The following is a 22445-nucleotide window of genomic DNA, read 5'->3' as shown; positions in this document are numbered from 1 at the left end:
AGTCGTTTTCCACTCATCACCCTCTTTCATCCTAATCTGATGATATCCACTTTTCAAATCTATTTTTGTAAATAACATGGAACCATGCAATTCATCCAACATGTCATCTAATCGAGGAATGGGATGTCGATACTTTACCGTGATTTTGTTTACGGCGCGGCAATCAACACACATTCGCCAAGTACCATCTTTCTTTGGCACCAGCAACACCGGGACCGCACAAGGACTCATTCTCTCACGCACATGCCCTTTAGCTAAAAGCTCGTCCACTTGCCTTTGAAGTTCCTTTGTCTCCTCCGGATTAGTTCGATATGCTGGCCGGTTCGGAATTGCGGCTCCTGGCACAAAGTCGATTTGATGCTCAATTCCCCTTATTGGTGGTGTACGGACCCGAATGTGGACTCTCGTCGGGGCCCGCATTGCGCGCTTTTGGATCACGCGGCTTGGGAGTGTCCACCTTCCCGTGGGGACGCGTGACGGACACGCGTGAGAGAAGGAGTCGCCACTTATCATTTTACGACCCGTAGGTCGAGGGCGGATAAGTTACCCGAGTCTAGGGGTATGGAACACCTAGTTTGTCGTTAAGGCATTGATCTGTGCGAAACCGGAAAATCCGTGTTCTAGGGTTCAAGTTACGTGCGGGCCTATATCCCGCACGCCCTTTCGGTACTCTGGTTTGCTAGGCTTGCATTTTTGTTTTATTTACCGCATGAATTAGGCTGCACTCGGCTCACACGTTTTGACACCGTAACTTCGATGAATTAAACGATGTCGGTGGAGAAGCTGAGAGAGAAGTAAACCCGTGTGTCGGGGAATTGGTTCACAATCTTGCGTTACAGTTCATCGAACCATGGAGGTTGAATCCCTGCGTGAACCAGAACCGCGAGTTCTTGGATTTACTTGTATCTGGGCAAGCATTAGACCGATTCGATTAATTCGACTCTCGGACCGTTCGCTCACCGACTGGAATTCTTACAGAATGAATGTACAAAATAAAATCCTTACAATGCTCTCGAAAACAATAAATACAAATTACAAATGGCCGAATTCCAGTCGACTCGCGTTCGGTTATTATTCCTCTCTAACTCACCGTGAGTTTAGGGAAAAAGACCGAAGAACTGAAATTCAATGGACGCTCTCACTGAATAGGGCGTTGGACCCTGTGAGTGTTGATTAGGGCGTTGAACCCTGTGCTCGATGATTAGGGTGTTGAACCCTAATATTATTCGGCCTAGGGATCAAGCTCGACCCGTATGGCAAACAAGTGCGGAAAGATAACACGCAACATGTTAATAACAGACAAGGTGTTTTGTATTTACCGAATGTACATGGATTAACAAGTTTATTAATCCAAAAGTGTTTTTGCAAGCAAATGCCATATGCTAAGCAATCAAACACGTGCCAATGTTTTAGTATTCTGCTTTTGTTGGAAATTTGGAAAAGAGAATCGAATATCATGTGTGTAGATTGCTTTTATAGTGATTCGGTGTTGTGACACTGAATTATCACTGAATTGATCCAAACTTGTATTTTGACTCTAGATTTGGAACCTAGAGTTCCGCCTAACCATTTTCTAGGATTTAGTTAAGTCGAGTGAAATGATTAGTCCTGTCAGCACCCCATTTTGGCTCACCTTTCCAAACGATGATATCAGCAATGATCCAAGCCACAACCTGAGCAGAATACAGAAAAACGACTTAACAGAGCAGAAAATCACTATTCATCCTCAAGTCGGCAAAATCGGGCAAATGACACATGCATATGACAGAAGGACTCCAGGGGTCACCAAAGGGTAATAGAGTGACTAGAGAGCTCAGCAATATCCAAAACCGGCATTCTCAATATATCACACGGACAGTTCTATTTTCCGATAGTTCCCTCGATCATCGGAAGACAGCCAATATTGGACCCCAAAAATCCACTCCAATGCCAAACAGATGAAAAGTGTCCCCAAAGGCATTTTGCAAATCATCTGCTCTATACAGAACAACTTTCTGTATACAGACAACTTTTCAGTGGAAGTCCAAAAATGCCGGTTTCTCGAAGAAAAGTTAATTCCAAATATCAGATGCGGCCATGCCCCTCAATCATACAGAGCACGAGCAATGCTTCATATTGTCTTTTAGAAGCCATACAGACACTCTGAATGACTTCCGAATGACAAAACGGGCATACCCTTCTTCGGAAGAGCGTAACCGGAGACTGGTCTGATGGAATTACGGCAAACGAAGTTCACACTACATTGCCCTGAAAACTCTAGCGGACATTCGCAATTGGGCAAAACAGACAGCAAAACCCTTCACGGTTTCCCGAGTAACCTTCGAGGGGCACAAAAGGCCATTTTCAGTGAAAATCCATATCCGGAGGTCCTCTTTGGGGAAACTTGACGTCGGATGCTTACCTTACACAATGCTAGCCCTCTCAAGGCTCAATGTGGAATTATCGGAATGAATCACACAACTCATCTAGACCCCTCGAGCAGTGCTTTAAGGGTCTCAGATGCACTTTTCATATCCTTAGAGGCCCAATCTCAGCAAACAGAGATCGCAGTAATCTCCGGATCGCCCAAGAAACTCAAAAAGCAATCTGAGAAATCCAGTTTCGGCCTCCTAGGACATCTCCGGCTCCATATTTGTATTTACCGGCTTAAGGGACAAGGGCCCACGTAATTTGACAATTTATGTCAAAATGACCGACGTGGGATGCAGATACAAGATATGCTGTCAGAAGTGGGTAACCTCTCTCTGAATGCATAAAAGGTGCAAAACCGGCTTCCAAGCCTCATACAGACATTTGGCAATTTCTCACGGAAAATGCCAATCTCGGACTCATTAAATCCATTTCCTCGCGTATATCGATAATTCGACGTTCAATTCAAACCACGAACTTCGAATGCGCGATCAATCGAGGCCCGAGCTTTTTCCCGGTTTCTCCTCTTCGGTCGTGGGACCCACGGGCTATTCAAGATGAGTCACCCTTTACTCTAGAAGCTTCTTCTTCTTCTTCAATACAAGAAGCTAACTTGCACTCTTGCTTGAAAATATCCAAGAGTTTGAAGACAACACTCAAGCCTCCATCAATGCTCATCAATGCTCATCAATGTCTTATCTCTTCTTCATTAATGCAATGGAAGAGGATGAGGCTTGATATTTTCTAAGCATGGGGGTTAAGAGCACTTGCTTTTGCTAATTGTGTCATTAGCTTTGCCTATAAATGGCCCAAAAGTGATTAAGATAATCACTTCTCCTCTTACACACTCTCTCCAACCTTTCTCTTTCAAGAAATCCTCTCAAACTCCATAGCCAAGAACACTCAAGAACCAGAAAACTTCAGCACTTAGAAGGAAGAGAAAAGAAAACCGAAAAGATCAAAAGAGAGCCTTGAGTTCTTAAGTCGGAAGCCGATGTTCATCATCCCGACTTAAGCTCAAAATTTCTCAAACTTCATATCCCACTCATTTTGGACCCATGGAGTTCATTGGTGAAATTGGTTTTTCCATTTGAAGTTTTTAAATTATTGTTTCAGGTCAAATAGTGCATTTCGGGTGAAATCGCTACTCTCGGGTGAATAGTGACCCGCCAGCGCCAGCCGCGCGCACGCCCGCGCACGCCCACGCGCACGCCCGCGCACGCCCGAGCGCCTGCCCGCGCCCCGCGCACGCCGCGCGCCTCCTGTGCATTCCAGCCGCATTCCCCGTGCACCTAGCTCCCCGAACGCGCATCCTTTGCACCCGAGCATCCTTCCAAGCGTTCAACCGAGTCACCCGACTCTCGAACACTTCCCCGACTCTTTCCTCGTATCCCGAGGCTAGGTAAATTACTCTTGACTTAGAGGGGTTAGGGCTTTTTATATTTTTGCATGGCTATGGAGTACTATTGTATTTTATGCATACTTAACTTGCAAGACTTAACTTTTATGCAATTTTATGTTATATTATGCATGTGTATTACCTTATAACTTGCTAGCATGTCGAAAAAAGGTTTGGATTGTTGTTTGGAAGACCATCCCGACCCGAAAATGGCAAGTGAGCTCACGGCCAAGTCTCTAAATGGGATGGCCGAGACTTGAGTTGCTCTTTTCGGGTTAAGATTGGTCTCCTTAGCCCGATCCAAGTTATTTTCCGAGTTTATTTTGTTGTTCTTGCATGCATGAAGCCGATATTATTTTATCGATTCCTTAAATAACATGTTTGTGAATGTTTGCATGTTTAAATGAGTTAATCAAATCATGGTAATACCGGCTTTTGTCAAAACGTGTTATTCATGATGTTTGATGTTTGAGCATGCGAAAAATGATTAAACCAAGACAAGGAAATTCTTTGTGATTTGAATCGAGCCATGAGAGTATTCGGCCATCTTTGACAAGGTGAAGCCGAGGGCTTCTTGGCCCTTTTTGGATCAAGAATGATTTCCTTATTTCGAGTTTAATTCATTTCTCGGATTGTACGAAAGTGTAATTTCGATATTTCCACGATTCCCATGTTAAAACATCGATTACATGTCTTTTCAAAACAAAACATGCATGGATTCGGGTATCGTTGACTCATTCGGGTCCATTCGGTTACGAGGGTAGTTTCGGTCATTGGACCAAATATCCTCGATCCTTACGGATTCGTGTTGGTCGCCGAATCACGAATCGTTTTCACAATTAAAGTATTCGGCAATAACCTTAAGCATTAATTCCACGAACGGGTTAATCGGGACGTTCACACGGTTAATTCATTCCATTTAAATAACTTTGCACGAATTGGACATTAATTTGTTACTCGCGTCGACGAATTACAAAACGGTGTTAATGCCCTTTTCAAAACCCTCATACTTTCAAATCCTTATTGTGTTGTTCTCCTTTTCTGAAAACAAATTTTCAAATCAAGGGCAAGAACATCATTTCGTGATTCGCCGACATCCTAGCGCAGTTTAAGATGTCAGTTGGGTATTCTGTATCAAAATACAGTTATCGGACTAATCATTTCACTCGACTTAACCAAATCCTAGAAAATGGTTAGGCGGAACTCTAGGTTCCAAATCTAGAGTCAAAATACAAGTTTGGATCAATTCAGTGGTAATTCAGTGTCACAACACCGAATCACTATAAAAGCAATCTACACACATGATATTCGATTCTCTTTTCCAAATTTCCAACAAAAGCAGAATACTAAAACATTGGCACGTGTTTGATTGCTTAGCATATGGCATTTGCTTGCAAAAAAACTTTTGGATTAATAAACTTGTTAATCCACGTACATTCGGTAAATACAAAACACCTTGTCTGTTATTAACATGTTGCGTGTTATCTTTCCGCACTTGTTTGCCATACGGGTCGAGCTTGATCCCTAGGCCGAATAATATTAGGGTTCAACACCCTAATCATCGAGCACAGAGTTCAACGCCCTAATCAACACTCACAGGGTCCAACGCCCTATTCAGTGAGAGCGTCCATTGAATTTCAGTTCTTCGGTCTTTTTCCCTAAACTCACGGTGAGTTAGAGTGGAATAATAACCGAACGCGAGTCGACTGGAATTCGGCCATTTGTAATTTGTATTTATTGTTTTCGAGAGCATTGTAAGGATTTTATTTTGTACATTTATTCTGTAAGAATTCCAGTCGGTGAGCGAACGGTTCGAGAGTCGAATTAATCGAATCGGTCTAATGCTTGCCCAGATACAAGTAAATCCAAGAACTCGCGGTTCTGGTTCACGCAGGGATTCAACCTCCATGGTTCGATGAACTGTAACGCAAGATTGTGAACCAATTCCCCGACACACGGGTTTACTTCTCTCTCAGCTTCTCCACCGACATCGTTTAATTCATCGAAGTTACGGTGTCAAAACGTGTGAGCCGAGTGCAGCTTAATTCATGCGGTAAATAAAACAAAAATGCAAGCCTAGCAAACCAAAGTACCGAAAGGGCGTGCGGGATATAGGCCCGCACGTAACATGAACCCCCGAACACGGATTTTCCGGTTCCGCACAGATCAATGCCTTAACGACAAACTAGGTGTTCCATACCCCTAGACTTGGGTAACTTATCCGCCCTCGACCTACGGGTCGTAAAATGATAAGTGGCGACTCCTTCTCTCACGCGCGTCCGTCACGCGTCCCCACGGGAAGGTGGACACTCCCAAGCCGCGCGATCCGAAAGCGCGCAATGCGGGCCCCGACGAGAGTCCACATTCGGGTCCGTACAGCTTGGCGACTCCACTGGGGACATACTTAGTGGGTTCGGGCTCGATCCCGTTTGCTTGCTTGCATGTTCATTTACCGCTTCCTGCAATTTTCCGCTTATCTACTTTATGCACCTTTACTTTCTGCACTTGCATTGCATCATTCTAGTGGATTTAGGTACCACGCTTGAAATCCCACGAGCGGCAATCTAGGAAGCTAGGTTAGACAGGGGTTCGAAGTAGGGGTACGGCGCGCGGTTCGACTGTCGCTTAGGCCTTGAAAAGAATCCCGCCCGATTTCAAGGAATTGATACCCTTAAGTCGGGAGCCCCCATCCTTAGTTAGTTGCTATCCCGGTAGCACCTAAACCATGCATAAACAGGGACCGTCATGCTGGACCAAAATTGCCTTCATGCCGTCAACCGACCCAAAAGTTGAGTCTTTGAGTCGGCTCGTAGTTTTTCTTTTAGGCGGGCCTTTTGTTGTTTTCTATAATGAGCGATGTACATTGTAACAGATACAATTATAATTTATTCTTTCTGCACTTGCATGCATGTTTTCAAATAAACTAGGACATTGCATTGGTTTATTGCTTAAGTTCCCTTTTTCAAATGAACCATCTTCGTAAATCTGGGAACTTGAATCAAATCAATGCAACGACATTAGCTTTTGAAAACTCATACATTGCCTGCATCCGATGTTTGCACAGCAACTACCATGTCCCGTACGACATGTGAGTTGTGCTAACCTTCGCGGGTAGACCACTTGCGGTCTTCACCTCTCCATGGCGAGACGTGCTATGACCAGAGGCCGTCCAGCCCGGCCACCCACCCCGTACGACATGTGAGTTGTGCTAACCTTCGCGGGTAGACCACTTGCGGTCTTCACCTCTCCATGGCGAGACGTGCTATGACCAGAGGCCGTCCAGCCCGGCCACCCACCCCGTACGACATGTGAGTTGTGCTAACCTTCGTAGGTAGACTACTTGTGGTCTTCACTTCTCCATGGCGAGACGTGCTATGACCAGGGGCCGTCCAGCCCGGCCACCCACCCCGTACGACATGTGAGTTGTGCTAACCTTCGCGGGTAGACCACTTGCGGTCTTCACCTCTCCATGGCGAGACGTGCTATGACCAGAGGCCGTCCAGCCCGGCCACCTACCCCGCACGATAGGCGAGTCGTGCCCACTTTAGCGGGTAGGCCACTCGCGGCCTTCACCCTTCCTCCACAGCAAGACGAACTGTGGCCCGAGGGCCGATCAACCTTCCCAGGCGAAGTTAACCAACACTAACTTCTTCCTAACAGAGAGTGTCACTGCGTGATCGGACACACGTCCCTCTGCGTGACCCAGCGCATCTACCAGCGATCGAGCACGCCTCACACATGTCCAAGCATGTTCACACCAACTCATACATGCCTGCTCAACGTATCAATGCATGTCTCTCGGTGTGCTCGCACGACACCTACCAGGCCAGATCGCTTCCCTATACTCTTGCATTGAAATGCTGAACGGTTCATGCTCCTTCATGGTTTTCTTTTCCCATTGCAGGAAATTCTCAACAAGAAGACAACCTGAATACTAAGCAACCACAATTGAGACAACAAACGTCTCCCATCCATCCAGCTCCTTGGGATTTCAACACTAAGTCCACATCCCTGCTCCATAGAGCAATACCGCAAGCAAATCGGCGTCACTGCATTGCAGCGCCTTGCGCTATTCCTCAGCATTGACCTTTGCTCTTACATCTCTTGCATTTTCCTATCGAGCATGCATTTACTGCATCGGACCTCAGTTCTGCATTTACTGCTTTCGGGCCTCGGCCCAGCATTTACTGCTTTTGGGCTTCGGCCCCGCATTTACTGCTTTCAGGTTTTGACGCCTCGCATTTACTGCTTTTAGGCTCATCTGAAATCCAAAATCGACTTTGATACAAATTCATCCAAGCGATACTTCAAGGAGAAAGTCTAATCTTTCCACTACAAAGACAGAAAGTGACAGCTCCACAAACAGAGCATGACCCAACTCTCGATCGCAGACCAGCACGGTCATGCCTCCGATCAAGAATGGATCTCATCCACCTCCGTTGTGGTCATCGACTAAACACTGGGGCAACACGCGCAGTTTTCTTTAAACTCTCTGTTGCTTTCATTCAAATGCATTCCCACAAATGGGCTCCCGACATGAACAAATCCTTCAATGGAGCATTAGAACAGTCTCGAAGACGCCCTATCAGTTCTGTTGGACCTGTTCGACTCACCTGTCCTCGTGGGACTCGGCTTCTCGAGCCTTCCCTAGGACGGCTGCGCATGCCTACTTGCAATTAGGGAAAACATGCTTATGTGACCTCAGTCATGGTCTAACCACTCCAGAGTGGTGATGACTACTTTCCCGGAAACAAATGTCATCCACACGCGACACCCCATGGGTCGTGTGCGGGACAAAAGGGATTTTCCCATGGTCCACCCCATATTTCTTACCGCATACTCCACCGCACAATCGCCTAACACACTATCTTCTTTGTCATCTTTTACAGGGACACGCCGGTCACAGGCGAAGAATGATGCACAAGCTCACGCCTTTCCGAGAACTCCTCTCGAGCCTCCTCCCTTATACTTTGACAGGGAAGGGGCTCGGCACGGAGGTACCCCCTACAAAGCTAAAGACAAAAACAACTGAGCGAGCCTTATGCCATCAACGCAACGATTTCAGTTGACATTGACGACATGAGACGGCCAGGGGCGACAGTTGCACAAACCGCCCACCACGAGTCACATCGACGATAAAAGACCAGAGCATTCGCGTTCAACGCTTGCACCGAGACCACCTCGGACATCATCCACCCACGAAAAGCATTTCCAAGCGACGTACACTGGGGCATCCCCGGTTGAAGTTCGCACTAGCACAACTTTTCCAAGCGACGTACACTGGGGCATCCCCGGTTGAAGTTCGCGCCAACACAACCTCGGCAGGCGACGTACACTGGGCCTCCCTGGTTGAAGTTCGCCCCGAGGTCGCCATCGTGGGTCACTCCAGCAAGTGACGTTGGAACGCTCCTGGTCATTTACATTAAGTCCAGGCCTCCTCCACAACAAGCATCAAGACAACTCCGGCCACTGATTCCCTAGGGCAAATTTGTATTTTCCTTCTAGACAATAGGGGAATTCACCTGAAGAGATTGCAAGGGAAAATGACACGAAGTTCAACTTTTGAGTGCACGGGAGTCAAACTTCCAAGAAAGCCGGTCCTCACAAAATAGGGCTAGCAACACATAATGAGTCTCCACGAGGCGAAGCACACCAAAGTGGCCTCGGCGATACAAAGTCGAGGAGTTTCAAACAAAGACACGGGGCACAAAACAAACCCCAGCTGCAAGAAAAAAAAAACAGAGCGAAAAGAAGCGGGAAAAACCCGCCAATGAAGAGAGAGAGAAAAGATGCAGGAAAAACCTGCCAATGAACAAAACAAGGCACCGCCGAGATTTAAAACTCCGACGCCGCCAATCCTGAGAAATCAACAAACCCCGACAAAAGGGGAGCAGCAGACACAACTCCTCGACGGAGACAGAAAACAATGCATTTGGAGGTTGAATCCTTCGAACCCTTCGCCCTTGCAAACTCGAGAGATAAAAGAATCGAGCCCGCTAGGTCGAAAACCCCTTTTTGGGGCGACCTAGGCAAAAGCTAGGGTAAAAGAGAGGCACGACCGAAAACCCTTTGGGGCGGTCGTGGCAAAAGGAGAGCTCTTCCCCTTTAGGTTGAGAGGTGCGGCCCCGAGGTGGGTGACCAAAGCAAAAGGAGAGCAGAACGAGAGATAAATAAAATTGCCCCCTAGTCTCTCACACATCGTGTGGACAAGGGATCCCCAAGGGAAGTGGCCAGTTTATCTATTCCAACACGATCCCCGATCGGCTCTCCAATACCATTCAACCGTCCAAGAGGGAACCTTCCTCAAGCACAGTGGGTAACTGAATACGCCGTCCAAGCAGTTCAGTACAACCTACATAACAGAAGGACGAAGAAAAATGGGGGTACATCTCATTGCAGGCGTGAATCCGTGTATCCTTTTAGCCTGCGGGCAACGTACTTCCCAAGCTTTCTCTTTTCACTTTGTCTTTGCATAACTCCGAATGGGTCACAGCCACCCTTCTACAGGCTATCACAGAGCCAAAATCCCAGACATTCCTCTCCGAGAGTCTAGTCATAACGCTTTGGAAATGGTAAGACCGAGTCTGACCAAATTTGAATAGAAATCCCCAAGCGGGTTGCAAATGCAGCCGCCCTACTGTACCCTATTGAGAAGGGTTCAAAGCCGACGGGCGCGTCGAACAAACGATAGAATTGCTAGGGCATCGTCGGGGAAGTCTCGATATGCCCAATACATAGCTAACGGGAGCCCCTGGAGGCCTCGCATCTAGGCCTCCGAGAACGGGACCTACTTATACTGTCAAAGCAAAAATCTTCATGGGTTGTTTAGGTGACCCAAAACTGAAGATCTGCGTGTCGCAACAACATTTTCATGCTTACCTGTGTCCATTACTTGTTAGTATTTCTAACATGATTTACTAGTAATATCAGGATCACAGGTACTACAAACAGCATGAGCTACGACAGACTCTGATTCCTAGTTCCACGGGATACGTAGGCGCTCTGTCTTAGAGCTCGAGTCTCGCAATACAAGACGCCGACTTTTGGCGAACTTCTTGCAGGTCAAAGCATGACCGCCCAAGCAGCAGAGCTGGCCTCCGACAAAGCACAATCATTCCTCAGCAGCAAAGTCGGTTTCCGGCAGCCCAATAGGTAACCGCCTAGCGGTGAGCCCGGCTTTCGGCAGATCAAACACATCACTGCCACAGAGGTAAGGCTTCAGTGAAATGACTTCATCCCAGCATCAACGCTTGCCTCCGACAAATCAACGCTCCTTGGAAGATATCTCCCCAAGATCGATTCATCTCTACTTCATGTGACGGGTGACAATCTCAACCCAAGAGGAGAATCTTCAGAGCAGCGCTCCAGGCACTCAGTTGCATCGCAATCAGTTGGCAAACAATGAAACATTCTGCCACTACATCGATTGCAACACGGACAAGCTCAGTGACGGAGGAAGCACAATGATTCCTTCCACACCTCACGCAACTCCCCAACGTTTGCATTTACTTTTTGCAATGCATCCCATGCAATTTACTTTTCCGCATTTCGGGTACGTCCCGACTACTTTCCCGCATTTCGGGTACGTCCCGACTACTTTTCCGCATTTCGGGTACGTCCCGACTACTTTTCCTGCATTTCGGGTACGTCCCGACTACTTTTCCGGCATTTCGGGTACGTCCCGACTACTTTTCCGCACTTCGGGTACGTCCCGACTACTTTTCCCGCACTTCGTGTACGTCCCGACTACTTTTCCCGCACTTCGGGTACGTCCCGACTACTTTCCGCACTTCGGGTACGTCCCGACTACTTTTCCTGCATTTCGGGTACGTCCCGACTACTTTTCCGCATTTCGGGTACGTCCCGACTATTTTCCGCACTTCGGGTACGTCCCGACTACTTTTCCGCATTTCGGGTACGTCCCGACTACTTTTCTGCACCATGCAAACCGCCGGGCAAAACACCCCGCACCTTGCAAACCCGCCGGGCAACACGCCCCGCACCCCGCAAGTCCATTGGGTAGGCGCCTTTGAACCATGTTGTTCATTCGGTATGCGCCCCGTGCATATTGCAAACCCTTCGGGTACGTCCCGACTACTTTTCTGCATTTCGTGTACGTCCCGACTACTTTTCTGCATTTCGGGTACGTCCCGACTACTTTCCGGCATTTCGGGTACGTCCCGACTACTTCTCCGCATTTCGGGTACGTCCCGACTACTTTCCTGCATTTCGGGTACGTCCCGACTACTTTTCCGCATTTCGGGTACGTCCCGACTACTTTTCCTGCATTTCGGGTACGTCCCGACTACTTTCCTGCACTTCGGGTACGTCCCGACTACTTATCTGTTTAGGGGTCCATCCCCTTAGGTTCATCCTGACTTTTACATTTCTGCATCAGGTATAACATCCCCACATATCCAAAGTAAGAGGGAGAAGACTGTTATCGGAAATTCCATGTCAATCATTGCTATGAAATTGGGGCGCATCTGAAGTCTTTGGCTGCATCCTCTACTCGAGCATGCAGTCAAAGAGGGGCAAGCTGTCAGCACCCCATTTTGGCTCACATTTCCAAACGATGATATCAGCAATGATCCAAGCCACAACCTGAGCAGAATACAGAAAAACGACTTAACAGAGCAGAAAATCACTATTCATCCTCAAGTCGGCAAAATAGAGAGCTCAGCAATATTCAAAACCGGCATTTTCAGTATATCACACGGACAGTTCTATTTTCCGATAGTTCCCTCGATCATCGGAAGACAGCCAATATTGGACCCCAAAAATCCACTCCAATGCCAAACAGATGAAAAGTGTCCCCAAAGGCATTTTGCAAATCATCTGCTCTATACAGAACAACTTTCTGTATACAGACAACTTTTCAGTGGAAGTCCAAAAATGCCGGTTTCTCGAAGAAAAGTTAAATCCAAATATCAGATGCGGCCATGCCCCTCAATCATACAGAGCATGAGCAATGCTTCATATTGTCTTTTAGAAGCCATACAGACACTCTGAATGACTTCCGAATGACAAAACGGGCATACCCTTCTTCGGAAGAGCGTAACCGGAGACTGGTCTGATGGAATTACGGCAAACGAAGTTCACACTACATTGCCCTGAAAACTCCAGCGGACATTCGCAATTGGGCAAAACAGACAGCAAAACCCTTCACGGTTTCCCGAGTAACCTCCGAGGGGCACAAAAGGCCATTTTCAGTGAAAATCCATATCCGGAGGTCCTCTTTGGGAAAACTTGACGCCGAATGCTTACCTTACACAATGCTAGCCTTCTCAAGGCTCAATGTGGAATTGTCGGATGAATCACACAACTCATCTAGACCCCTCGAGCAGTGCTTTAAGGGTCTCAGATGCACTTTTCATATCCTTAGAGGCCCAATCGCAGTAATCTCCGGATCGCCCAAGAAACTCAGAAAGCAATCTGAGAAATCCAGTTTCGGCCTCCTAGGACATCTCCGGCTCCATATTTGTATTTACCGGCTTAAGGGACAAGGGCCCACGTAATTTGACAATTTATGTCAAAATGACCGACGTGGGATGCAGATACAAGATATGCTGTCAGAAGTGGGTAACCTCGCTCTGAATGCATAAAAGGAGCAAAACCGGCTTCCAAGCCTCATACAGACATTTGGCAATTTCTCACGGAAAATGCCAATCTCGGACTCATTAAATCCATTTCCTCGCGTATATCGATAATTCGACGTTCAATTCAAACCACGAACTTCGAATGCGCGATCAATCGAGGCCCGAGCTTTTTCCCGGTTTCTCCTCTTCGGTCGTGGGACCCACGGGCTATTCAAGATGAGTCACCCTTTACTCTAGAAGCTTCTTCTTCTTCTTCAATACAAGAAGCTAACTTGCACTCTTGCTTGAAAATATCCAAGAGTTTGAAGACAACACTCAAGCCTCCATCAATGCTCATCAATGCTCATCAATGTCTTATCTCTTCTTCATTAATGCAATGGAAGAGGATGAGGCTTGATATTTTCTAAGCATGGGGGTTAAGAGCACTTGCTTTTGCTAATTGTGTCATTAGCTTTGCCTATAAATGGCCCAAAAGTGATTAAGATAATCACTTCTCCTCTTACACACTCTCTCCAACCTTTCTCTTTCAAGAAATCCTCTCAAACTCCATAGCCAAGAACACTCAAGAACCAGAAAACTTCAGCACTTAGAAGGAAGAGAAAAGAAAACCGAAAAGATCAAAAGAGAGCCTTGAGTTCTTAAGTCGGAAGCCGATGTTCATCATCCCGACTTAAGCTCAAAATTTCTCAAACTTCATATCCCACTCATTTTGGACCCATGGAGTTCATTGGTGAAATTGGTTTTTCCATTTGAAGTCTTTAAATTATTGTTTCAGGTCAAATAGTGCATTTCGGGTGAAATCGCTACTCTCGGGTGAATAGTGACCCGCCAGCGCCAGCCGCGCGCACGCCCGCGCGCACGCCCGCGCACGCCCGCGCCCGCCCGCGCGCCCTCCCCGCCGCCCGCGCGCCTGCCCGCGCCCCGCGCCGCCCGCGCGCCTGCCCGCGCCCCGCGCACGCGCGCGCCTCCCGTGCATTCCAGCCGCATTCCCCGTGCACCTAGCTCCCCGAACGTGCATCCTTTGCACCCGAGCATCCTTCCAAGCGTTCAACCGAGTCACCCGACTCTCGAACACTTCCCCGACTCTTTCCTCGTATCCCGAGACTAGGTAAATCACTCTTGACTTAGAGGGGTTAGGGCTTTTTATATTTTTGCATGGCTATGGAGTACTGTGGTATTTTATGCATACTTAACTTGCAAGACTTAACTTTTATGAATTTTATGTTATATTATGCATGTGTATTACCTTATAACTTGCTAGCATGTCGAAAAAAGGTTTGGATTGTTGTTTGGAAGACCATCCCGACTCGGAAATGGCAAGTGAGCTCACGGCCAAGTCTCTAAATGGGATGGCCGATACTTGAGTTGCTCTTTTCGGGTTAAGATTGGTCTCCTTAGCCCGATCCAAGTTATTTTCCGAGTTTATTTTGTTGTTCTTGCATGCATGAAGCCGGTATTATTTTATCGATTCCTTAAATAACATGTTTGTGAATGTTTGCATGTTTAAATGAGTTAATCAAATCATGGTAATACCGGCTTTTGTCAAAACGTGTAATTCATGATGTTTGATGTTTGAGCATGCGAAAAATGATTAAACCAAGACAAGGAAATTCTTTGTGATTTGAATCGAGCCATGAGAGTATTCGGCCATCTTTGACAAGGTGAAGCCGAGGGCTTCTTGGCCCTTTTTGGATCAAGAATGATTTCCTTATTTCGAGTTTAATTCATTTCTCGGATTGTACGAAAGTGTAATTTCGATATTTCCACGATTCCCATGTTAAAACATCGATTACATGTCTTTTCAAAACAAAACATGCATGGATTCGGGTATCGTTGACTCATTCGGGTCCATTCGGTTACGAGGGTAGTTTCGGTTATTGGACCAAATATCCTCGATCCTTACAGATTCGTGTTGGTCGCCGAATCACGAATCGTTTTCACAATTAAAGTATTCGGCAATAACCTTAAGCATTAATTCCACGAACGGGTTAATCGGGACGTTCACACGGTTAATTCATTCCATTTAAATAACTTTGCACGAATTGGACATTAATTTGTAACTCGCGTCGACGAATTACAAAACGGTGTTAATGCCCTTTTCAAAACCCTCATACTTTCAAATCCTTATTGTGTTGTTCTCCTTTTCTGAAAACAAATTTTCAAATCAAGGGCAAGAACATCATTTCGTGATTCGCCGACATCCTAGCGCAGTTTAAGATGTCAGTTGGGTATTCTGTATCAAAATACAGTTATCGGACTAATCATTTCACTCGACTTAACCAAATCCTAGAAAATGGTTAGGCGGAACTCTAGGTTCCAAATCTAGAGTCAAAATACAAGTTTGGATCAATTCAGTGGTAATTCAGTGTCACAACACCGAATCACTATAAAAGCAATCTACACACATGATATTCGATTCTCTTTTCCAAATTTCCAACAAAAGCAGAATACTAAAACATTGGCACGTGTTTGATTGCTTAGCATATGGCATTTGCTTGCAAAAACACTTTTGGATTAATAAACTTGTTAATCCACGTACATTCGGTAAATACAAAACACCTTGTCTGTTATTAACATGTTGCGTGTTATCTTTCCGCACTTGTTTGCCATACGGGTCGAGCTTGATCCCTAGGCCGAATAATATTAGGGTTCAACACCCTAATCATCGAGCACAGGGTTCAACGCCCTAATCAACACTCACAGGGTCCAACGCCCTATTCAGTGAGAGCGTCCATTGAATTTCAGTTCTTCGGTCTTTTTCCCTAAACTCACGGTGAGTTAGAGTGGAATAATAACCGAACGCGAGTCGACTGGAATTCGGCCATTTGTAATTTGTATTTATTGTTTTCGAGAGCATTGTAAGGATTTTATTTTGTACATTTATTCTGTAAGAATTCCAGTCGGTGAGCGAACGGTCCGAGAGTCGAATTAATCGAATCGGTCTAATGCTTGCCCAGATACAAGTAAATCCAAGAACTCGCGGTTCTGGTTCACGCAGGGATTCAACCTCCATGGTTCGATGAACTGTAACGCAAGATTGTGAACCAATTCCCCGACACACGGGTTTACTTCTCTCTCAGCTTCTCCACCGACATCGTTTAATTCATCGAAGTTACGGTGTCAAAACGTGTGAGCCGAGTGCAGCCTAATTCATGCGGTAATTAAAACAAAAATGCAAGCCTAGCAAACCAGAGTACCGAAAGGGCGTGCGGGATATAGGCCAGCACGTAACATGAACACCCGAACACGGATTTTCCGGTTCCGCACAGATCAATGCCTTAACGACAAACTAGGTGTTCCATACCCCTAGACTCGGGTAACTTATCCGCCCTCGACCTACGGGTCGTAAAATGATAAGTGGCGACTCCTTCTCTCACGCGCGTCCGTCACGCGTCCCCACGGGAAGGTGGACACTCCCAAGCCGCGCGATCCAAAAGCGCGCAATGCGGGCCCCGACGAGAGTCCACATTCGGGTCTGTACAAGTCCGATAACTGTATTTTGATACAGAATACCCAACTGACATCTTAAACTGCGCTAGGATGTCGGCGAATCACGAAATGATGTTCTTGCCCTTGATTTGAAAATTTGTTTTCAGAAAAGGTGAACAACACAATAAGGATTTGAAAGTATGAGGGTTTTGAAAAGGGCATTAACACCGTTTTGTAATTCGTCGACGCGAGTTACAAATTAATGTCCAATTCGTGCAAAGTTATTTAAATGGAATGAATTAACCGTGTGAACGTCCCGATTAACCCGTTCGTGGAATTAATGCTTAAGGTTATTGCCGAATACTTTAATTGTGAAAACGATTCGTGATTCGGCAACCAACACGAATCCGTAAGGATCGAGCATATTTGGTCCAATGATCGAAACTACCCTCGTAATCGAATGGACCCGAATGAGTCAACGATACCCGAATCCATGCATGTTTTGTTTTGAAAAGACATGTAATCGATGTTTTAACATGGGAATCGTGGAAATATCGAAATTACACTTTCGTACAATCCGAGAAATGAATTAAACTCGAAATAAGGAAATCATTCTTGATCCAAAAAGGGCCAAGAAGCCCTCGGCTTCACCTTGTCAAAGATGGCCGAATACTCTCATGGCTCGATTCAAATCACAAAGAATTTGCTTGTCTTGGTTTAATCATTTTTCGCATGCTCAAACATCAAACATCATGAATAACACGTTTTGACAAAAGCCGGTATTACCATGATTTGATTAACTCATTTAAACATGCAAACATTCACAAACATGTTATTTAAGGAATCGATAAAATAATACCGGCTTCATGCATGCAAGAACAACAAAATAAACTCGAAAAATAACTTGGATCGGGCTAAGGAGACCAATCTTAACCCTAAAAGAGCAACTCAAGTCTCGGCCATCCCATTTAGAGACTTGGCCGTGAGCTCACTTGCCATTTCCGGGTCGGGATGGTCTTCCAAACAACAATCCAAACCTTTTTCCGACATGCTAGCAAGTTATAAGGTAATACACATGCATAATATAACATAAAATTGCATAAAAGTTAAGTCTTGCAAGTTAAGTATGCATAAAATACCATAGTACTCCATAGCCATGCAAAAATATAAAAAGCCCTAACTCCTCTAAGTCAAGAGTGATTTACCTAGCCTCGGGATACGAGGAAAGAGTCGGGGAAGTGTTCGAGAGTCGGGTGACTCGGTTGAACGCTTGGAAGGATGCTCGGGTGCAAAGGATGCAAGTTCGGGGAGCTAGGTGCACGGGGAATGCGGCTGGAATGCACGGGAGGCGCGCAGCGTGCGCGGGGTGCGGGAAGGCGTGCGGGCGTGCAGGCGTGCGCGCGGGGCGCGCGGGCGTGCGCGGGGCGCGGGCGTGCGCGTGCGAGCGGGCAGGCGCGCGGGCGTGCGCGCGGGCGGGCGCGGGCGTGCTCGGGCATGCGCGCGGCTGGCTCTGGCGGGTCACTATTCACCCGAGAGTAGCGATTTCACCCGAAATGCACTATTTGACCTGAAACAATAATTTAAAGACTTCAAATGGAAAAACCAATTTCACCAATGAACTCCATGGGTCCAAAATGAGTGGGATATGAAATTTGAGAAATTTTGAGCTTAAGTCGGGATGATGAACATCGGCTTCCGACTTAAGAACTCAAGGCTCTCTTTTGATCTTTTTGGTTTTCTTTTCTCTTCCTTCTAAGGGCTGAAGTTTTCTGGTTCTTGAGTGTTCTTGGCTATGGAGTTTGAGAGGATTTCTTGAAAGAGAAAGGTTGGAGAGAGTGTGTAAGAGGAGAAGTCATTATCTTAATCACTTTTGGGCCATTTATAGGCAAAGCTAATGACACAATTAGCAAAAGCAAGTGCTCTTAACCCCCATGCTTAGAAAATAACAAGCCTCATCCTCTTCCATTGCATTAATGAAGAAGAGATAAGACATTGATGAGCATTGATGAGCATTGATGGAGGCTTGAGTGTTGTCTTCAAACTCTTGGATATTTTCAAGCAAGAGTGCAAGTTAGCTTCTTGCATTGAAGAAGAAGAAGAAGCTTCTAGAGTAAAGGGTGACTCATCTTGAATAGCCCGTGGGTCCCACGACCGAAGAGGAGAAACCGGGAAAAAGCTCGGGCCTCGATTGATCGCGCATTCGAAGTTCGTGGTTTGAATTGAACGTCGAATTATCGATATACGCGAGGAAATGGATTTAATGAGTCCGAGATTGGCATTTTCCGTGAGAAATTGCCAAATGTCTGTATGAGGCTTGGAAGCCGGTTTTGCTCCTTTTATGCATTCAGAGCGAGGTTACCCACTTCTGACAGCATATCTTGTATCTGCATCCCACGTCGGTCATTTTGACATAAATTGTCAAATTACGTGGGCCCTTGTCCCTTAAGCCGGTAAATACAAATATGGAGCCGGAGATGTCCTAGGAGGCCGAAACTGGATTTCTCAGATTGCTTTCTGAGTTTCTTGGGCGATCCGGAGATTACTGCGATCTCTGTTTGCTGAGATTGGGCCTCTAAGGATATGAAAAGTGCATCTGAGACCCTTAAAGCACTGCTCGAGGGGTCTAGATGAGTTGTGTGATTCATTCCGACAATTCCACATTGAGCCTTGAGAAGGCTAGCATTGTGTAAGGTAAGCATCCGGCGTCAAGTTTCCCCAAAGAGGACCTCCGGATATGGATTTTCACTGAAAATGGCCTTTTGTGCCCCTCGGAGGTTACTCGGGAAACCGTGAAGGGTTTTGCTGTCTGTTTTGCCCAATTGCGAATGTCCGCTGGAGTTTTCAGGGCAATGTAGTGTGAACTTCGTTTGCCGTAATTCCATCAGACCTGTCTCCGGTTACGCTCTTCCGAAGAAGGGTATGCCCGTTTTGTCATTCGGAAGTCATTCAGAGTGTCTGTATGGCTTCTAAAAGACAATATGAAGCATTGCTCGTGCTCTGTATGATTGAGGGGCATGGCCGCATCTGATATTTGGAATTAACTTTTCTTCGAGAAACCGGCATTTTTGGACTTCCACTGAAAAGTTGTCTGTATACAGAAAGTTGTTCTGTATAGAGCAGATGATTTGCAAAATGCCTTTGGGGGACACTTTTTATCTGTTTGGCATTGGAGTGGATTTTTGGGGTCCAATATTGGCTGTCTTCCGATGATCGAGCGAACTATCGGAAAATAGAACTGTCCGTGTGATATACTGAAAATGCCGGTTTTGGATATTGCTGAGCTCTCTAGTCACTCTATTACCCTTTGGTGACCCCTAGAGTCCTTCTGTCATATGCATGCGTCATTTGCCCGATTTTGCCGACTTGAGGATGAATAGTGATTTTCTGCTCTGTTAAGTCGTTTTTCTGTATTCTGCTCAGGTTGTGGCTTGGATCTTTGCTGATATCATCGTTTGGAAAGGTGAGCCAAAATGGGGTGCTGACAGGTGGCAAACGATTGGGTAACTCCGTGGGAAAGACATCTCCAAACTCCTGCAAAAGAGAGGTAACACAACTTGGCAAAGAATAATTATGGTCAGAAAAATAAGCCTCCTTGTAAACAAACAAGATCATTGGGCGATTAGCTTTGAATGCACTCTTGATCTCTCTTTCTTTTGCATAGAAACTCATTTTTTTCTCTTTTCTCTCAACTAACTCTTTCCTCTCATCTATACCTGAACTCTCTTTCTTTTTACTATCTCGAATTTCTTCCTCTCTAGTCTTACCAGTTTCCTCTCTCACTTGCTCACTCTCTTTTTTTCTTTCAATCTCAGCTTCTACATCACTTTTCTCACAAATTGATCTCTTGATTCGGAGCTGATCCTCATACACCTGATAAGGTGTCAATGGAACAAGTGTCACATTTCTACCATCATTGACAAAAGAGTATCGATTCTTATACCCATCATGTATTGCCTGTCTATCGAACTGCCATGGCTTCCCAAGCAATATATGACTAGCATGCATGGGCACTACATCACAAAGAACTTTATCCTTGTATCTCCCAATTGTAAAGGAAACCAGAACTTGCTTGTTCACCTTCACTTCTCCACTTTCATTCAACCATTGCAGCTTATATGGCCTAGGATGCTTCAATGTACGCAATCCCAACTTGTCAACAAGTAATTTACTAGCCACATTCACACAGCTACCCCCGTCAATGATCAAACTACATACCCGATCCTTCACTTGGCATCTAGTGTGGAATATATTTTCCCTTTGCACATCATCTCTCTCTTCTTCCTTAATTTGTACATTCAGTGCTCGCATGATTACTAAGGCATTCCCCTCAGCAGCATATTCATAATCACTACTAGAATCATCTTGTGTTGGCATTGAATCACTTTCCTCCTCTTCAGTTTCAATTTCCCCACTATCCAGCATGATCATTGCCCTTTTATTTGGACATTGAGAAGCAATATGCCCAGACCCCAAACACCGAAAACATTTGATATCTCTATTCTTTTGAGGTTGGGATGTAGAGTTACCTCTCTCCTTATTGTCCCCTTGACTCTTGCTCATGCTCTTTTCAGCATTCGATTTGGGTTTCTCTACTGGTCTTGTGCTGACACCCCATTTCGACTTCCAATTTGAAGATCCTGAATAAGAACCGCCCTCATGCTTGGCTGGTCTCCCTCTCTTGAGTTGCCGTTCTACTTTCATGGCCATGCTAAACATCTCTTCTATCTCCACATAATGTTGCAACTCCACCACATTAGCAATTTCTCGATTCAAACCACATAAAAACCTGGCCATAGTTGCCTCTTCATCTTCTTCAATGTTTGCCCGAATCAAAGCTATTTCCATCTCCTTGTGGTAGTCTTCCACGCACCTCGTCCCTTGCCTTAGACTTTGCAATTTTAAATGCAAATCGCGATAGTAATACGAGGGAACAAATCGCCTCCACATGACAGTCTTCATCTCCTCCCAGGTCTCAATAGGCCTTTCATGGTTCCTTCTTCTTTCCTTAACCAATTTGTCCCACCAAACGATGGCATAATCAGTGAATTCCACCGCTGCAAGCTTCACTTTTTTCTCTTCCGAGTAATTATGGCAATCAAATACAAGCTCCACCTTCCTCTCCCACTCGATAAAAGCGTCAGGGTCATTCCCCCCTTGAAAAGGTGGTATCGTCATTTTAATACTCCCAATATTCCTATCTACTCCATCTCTAATTGCATGATCTCGCCTACCATGTCTTCACCTCTCATTCCTAACTCCTCTGGCTCTCCTCACACTTCCCACGGATGCAATTTCATCATCTTCCTCATAATCTTCATCTTCTTCATCATGAGAATTCGCCGGCTGGCGGATTATTCTCCTTGCATTGGGAACTCGCACATGCTGCCTGGGTTGCTCCCTCTGCATTTGATCAATTCGTTGATCTTGCCGGTCCATTCTATCACAGATATCTCCAAAAACAACTTCCAATCTCTCGAATTGTTGTTGCATGGCTTTCAAAGTAAAAGCAACATCTTGCTGGCCGGCATTACTTCCATCCCCGGTTGTAGATTCATTGCCTTTTCCTGCGAAGCTCATGTTTGCACTATGAAAAGAAAATTGGTGTTAGG

Source organism: Punica granatum, chromosome 3 (genome assembly GCF_007655135.1).
Source record: "Punica granatum isolate Tunisia-2019 chromosome 3, ASM765513v2, whole genome shotgun sequence".
Classification (NCBI taxonomy): domain Eukaryota; kingdom Viridiplantae; phylum Streptophyta; class Magnoliopsida; order Myrtales; family Lythraceae; genus Punica; species Punica granatum.
The sequence above is the reverse complement of the archived record's forward strand: the minus strand, read 5'-3'. Positions refer to the sequence as shown.